The sequence below is a fragment of the Schistocerca piceifrons genome, chromosome 3 (assembly GCF_021461385.2).
Source record: "Schistocerca piceifrons isolate TAMUIC-IGC-003096 chromosome 3, iqSchPice1.1, whole genome shotgun sequence".
Taxonomy (NCBI): Eukaryota; Metazoa; Arthropoda; class Insecta; order Orthoptera; family Acrididae; genus Schistocerca; species Schistocerca piceifrons.
In genome coordinates this window covers 421211560-421217099 of record NC_060140.1, presented here as the reverse complement: position 1 = coordinate 421217099, position 5540 = coordinate 421211560, and positions in this window count along the sequence as shown.

Here is a 5540-nt window from a genome sequence, read left to right as displayed (position 1 = left end):
AACATTGATGTTGAATCAATTTCGTGAAGGGGTCTATGCAGTCACAAAGTCGGCAATTAGTTGGGAGCACTCTGGGGTGTTGGAAGGCAACTGGTGGACCTCTGGGGCTGTGCTGACGTTTCAGGCTTGTTTGACTTGTGTTAAACTAATCTTCAGTGCTCTCTCTAAAAATTAGTATAGTTAATATTATTATGTCTATGTAATGCGACAAGCTTTCATGCATAATTATATCGGGCCTATGAATTATTCAGTTTTTTAATAATTTGTTGTTTGATTCGAATTGTTTTATAAGAGAGAAAGAACTTTTTCTGGATTTTAGTATTTGTTTCTACCACGTTTTAGGAGCTGGTGTACTCTCTGGTGTTACTATTATTCAGCCTTTTAAGTTTCGTGTGGTAAGAGCTCCACCTAATGGTAAGACCTTAGCGAGCTGTTAATTATATTCCTTTTTAGAAGAATTTTTTCAGCTAGCTCCGAATAGTTCTCTTTTACACATTATATTTTTAGCGAAGCTTACTTGTATAGGGTGTATGACCTTATTGGAAAGGTTCTCTAAGTGCAGTGGTGGTTAAACAATAACTTTCACTTGTAGTGTAACTCCGGCATTTATGTTTGGTGTTTGTGAACAGCACCAAGTAAGTTTCCAGGAGAGCGTTGCGTGTCGGCAGTTTCTTGCCTCGTGGGACTGGCTTGCTAGCGGGCGTATGGAGGGCTCTCGAGCGATTCCTAATGCGGCTTCGTATTTGCTTGCAGATGCACGTCCTGACTGCCTGTGCTCAAAAGCTGAGTATCTTATGTTATCTGACTTGCACAGTAAATGAAATTTTGCTGTCGGCCAAGAGACCTTTGGTTAACTGGCTTCGCACAAGAAATTTTTTCCTGTAATGTTATTGTTTCCTTTAATGTATGTTCTGACCTTGTTCTGAATTATTCTCTAAATTATTTGGTGTAAACGTTTTGGGTAAGCCGTAAAGGCAGATTGTTATGTCTTGTTAAGTAATTATTATTCATCTTTTGTGGGTCTGCCTAATGTCTTGGATTTGAGCTCGCGTGAAGGAATTTGCCTTGAACTAAGTTTTAATTATTTAAATTTAAATTTTTTTAAAGGCCAGTATTGTTAAAGTTTTATTTTCTTGTATCTTGTTTGAGGCCATTGTTATGGTAATTCAGTGACTGTGTCATTCACCATTTTGAACACCTTCAAGTCTGTAAATTGAATATGGCAAATTAGCTTGGAATGTTTCTACCTGTTTTTCTTGAAGTGGACCTGTTGTTACTTAAATAAAAGTTTGCTGTCAAAAAGATAAATGATGTTAGTTAAAGGGGCCAAGCTCTTCCATTTCATTTCTCTGATCCTGCTAATTCCCGATTTCAAAAACAGTAGCTGCACTGATAATTTTACAATGTATGTCAATAATGATTTATGAGTAAATATGTGAAGCAATACGTCATCTTACTGTCCCACGTGGTCCGCGTCACTGATATGCGGAGATTCTAGCCACCGTTGGAAATGGTACGTCTACCTAATTTTTGGCTGTAAGGACTATAACTGTACAGTGGGTCACAACTCAATAGCCTGGTCTACCATTAGGGGTAGGAAATGAAGAGTACAAAAAATTATCTTCTCCAGCATATGACCGAGAATGGCCAGAAGACTGCGACGATTACTTTGGCAGGAGGTTACTGGCATCCGACGGTTCTCTCTAAAATTCATGTAGCAGTCCACTGACGTAGTTAATCCCATGTACCATATGTTCCATTGAGAGATGTAGCCTCACATAAAAACAATAACGCCTTTTATGTCCATTAAAACGAGAATATGTTTCGAATATGTAAGTCAGTCTGCAGAAAAATACCTTGTATATATATGAGCACTAATTCGAACCATGTTAGACAAACGTAATTAGTTTGAAATTGTTTGGTCAGAATACTAAAAAGCGAGAAATATGGGAATCGGAAAACTTTGGACCCTGTAATCAGAGCAAGAATAAGACAGCAAATATTCAGTACCAAAAGTTGAAAGCCATTACGGTCAAACTGATACAACCACCCTCTCCACTGACGGAAGTAAATGGATAGTAAATGTTCACAAAAACTTCGTGCCATTTTTAAAAAAAAGATTTACAGCTATTCCGGATTACACCTCACTCTACAGCAGTGGTCATCAAACATTTTTGCTCAGGATCCACTACTGACGTTGTGGGGTGCTACCTCGGGCTGAATATGTACCAATCTGGTAACCTGCATAAAATAGTATGTTATGAGTCTCCAGTGGATTAGCTATAGTAAGGGCGCTATAAGTTAGCCCCTAGGCCCCAAGTACTGCTCGCTAAAAGGCTGAACGCTTAGAGTCGACTGTTCTGTTTCAGACTGCTGCCACCGTCACCGACCCCAAAGTTCTGATACCAGGTACCTGATGAAGTGTTGTATTGTCTGTGTAAGCTGATGATTAATTGATTAATAATAGCAATTGAACTTATATTCAAATGCATTATGTATTATGGACACTGTCACAAATGTTTATGAATGTTTCGAATGTCGTTTTTCTTCTACTCATTGTGTTGCATTACAAAACGCTTAATTTAATTTCATATTCCTTGCTACAAATATGTACCGCATTTGAAGATGACTGTCTCGATAATGCACACTCACGAACCAATGTAACTTCCATGTCAAAATTTATACCAGCTCAGCTGATGGGTACGAGTCGCACACATTTGTGACATGTAGGTATTGGATGATGAAAAATAAAACATCCCCCCATCCTACATCTCCCAACCCAGCAGTGGCCTCGCTACTTACCCCTCTGCCACTGAGGACGGCTAAATTCATCAACGCCAATTAAAACTGAGCATATCTTAATATATTACCGTCACTGTAAATATTGTTTGTTGTTCAGTAGAAAAACTACACTCTTGAGGAGCTATTAACTTCAGTTGACATTTCTGGATTTGGCTTTTAGCTACTAGATGCATATTATCGTAAAACACAGCTATGAACAATGGGCCACACGAATACTTGGTTTGACTGCACGCGGCCTGCTGGCAATAGTTTGAAGACCGCTGCTGCACAGAGTATTTACAAACGAAAACAATTTCTCTCAAAAAATGATACTGCGTAGTGTTCGACAATGTAGATAGCAAAGGATAGCTGATGCTTCTAGGACTAAATCTAACATATTATCGAAGAAAGTAGATAAAAAAGTTCAAAAACTGTCTCGTCAGAAGCGAATGTATCGATGTTCTAGCATAAACTGAAATTGGCTAAATTAATTTAACAATGCGTGACTTACTAAATAATTCATTTGGTTATTTTACGTGGGATAAAGGCAACGCCCACAATGTGCTCAGTTAGTTAGGGTACGTGTTACTCACGTACCTTCACTAATTTCTGATCGTTCTCTCTTTTTATCACTAGGTATTTGGGGTTGATAATCCGTTAGACCGAAGGTTAAAATTATGGCCATACAATATCATGGGGTTACTCCTACTCTGCACGCAACCCACATCACGTTCGAGTCACGAGGACAGGCGGCTTTCTTACAGTCAACATTTGAGGGCTGCCACGTTACACACGGGCATCAGACGGCGACTGAAGTGCCAGCAGAGATCGCTGGCCTCATTGACTTCGTGTCTATGCTGGTCAGATAACAGGGGGGGGGGGGGGGGGGGGGCAAGACCAGCTGTTTCCTGGTGCTGAAGGCTGCACTTAGGCTGGCACTTGTGCCCTGAGCAGGCGGTTCACTCTGAGTGGGCTTCGTGGGCCAGGCAGCGAATGCTTATGCATTTCTTCAATTAGCTCACTCTGTAGCTATCGCTAGGCTGTCACCGCCGTCCAAATATGGCCTCAACCTAGAGACTGACCAGTGGCTTGTAATAGTTCAGGCTTCACAGGACTTAGAATATTTTCTCATTGTGAGAGTTGGCTCGAGCTAGTCCCTTCTGGAGAGTTTCCCCACTAACTCTGACAAGAACTTAATTCAGAACTTCTTTTTTTTTCTCCTATAATAGGCATTATGCCAAAAGTACTGTTTTGTGTTCAAACCAGTTCTACTTTGTTCATGACTATTTCAAAACTTCTTTCCAAGAAGAGAAATTGTGTTCTCTTAAGCCCAATAAACACTGTGTACATTGGATACATGGGCCTTTACTTTTTGACCACCTGTGCTGGATATTTTACGCCATATGTAGAATTATGATATTACAAACTTTTCTAATAAAGTGGACTGTAAAATGCATTCTGCGAAGTGGGCCAATAAACATTCCTAATCAATTCAACTCCACAATTCTATTTTCAAGGAAAAATGGAGAACTAATAGATTGCCCAATGAGGACACGACCTGAGAGCATTTATTGAAGACATGGGTCGCCTCAGTAAAACATCATTTAAATTGTCGGAAGCTGCGGTTGTGAAAGTGTTGACAAACTTACCAGATTCAGCTTTTTTAAAAACGTTCGTATCCAGATGACCTTGTTGAGGTTGAGATGATGTCTGAGACTGAAATCCCAAGACTGACAAATTATTTATCGACACTTCCTTCGCCTTACGCCTTAAGGAGGTATAACTTAACTAGTAATTTTTATATTCAACATTGATAACTCTCGGAGTCAAGATCACCAATAAATTCTTGTTGTGGTTACTAGTTTCAGCTAGATATGATCCATCTTTAAATCTAAAATATAAAATTGCACGCATGACCACAACAATGTATAACAGCTTATAGGAATCAAAATTACGCGTCCAAACTACAAAGTGCACATAAAATTATAGCAAAGTTCAGAACTGTATAAGAAAATGCAATTACAGAATGCATACTGTAAAAACATTCTCGATCGGCATAATTGACACATCGTTCAAATCATGTTTTCTAAATAACATCCACATAGAACATATAGCTGGAACAATTTTGCGTAACACAATGCAACTGTAGGTGTGCTTTATTTACTTATGCCGCCTAAATTTGAAAATGGTACTGGAAACATCATATCACCCACAGTTTTGGCACCAGTCATATATTTTCCGATAACTGATATCGCATATTGAAGTCTTACCTGTTTATGGGATACGAAGTGGAATACACATTTAAAACAATGACATATTGAAATACGCACGCAACAAACAGATGCATGCAGAGGATGTGATACAATCACAGACTAACCTCATTCATTCCGTGCTTTCGTAGTTATCATGGCAAGGCCTCTGTTTTTCCTCTTATGGTGGGTTTCCGTGTGCTCACAGTGAAGCATCCAGCAGTAGTTCAAAAATGGCTCTGAGCACTATGGGACTTAACATCTATGGTCATCAGTCCCCTAGAACTTAGAACTACTTAAACCTAACTAACCTAAGGACATCACACAACACCCAGCCATCACGAGGCAGAGAAAATCCCTGACTCCGCCGGGAATCGAACCCGGGAACCCAGGCGTGGGAAGCGAGAACGCTACCGCACGACCACGAGATGCGGGCTCCAGCAGTAGTCACCAATCATCCGAACATCTTAAGTATCCTGGTATTGTCGTTCCATGTCCTTGATATCCTTA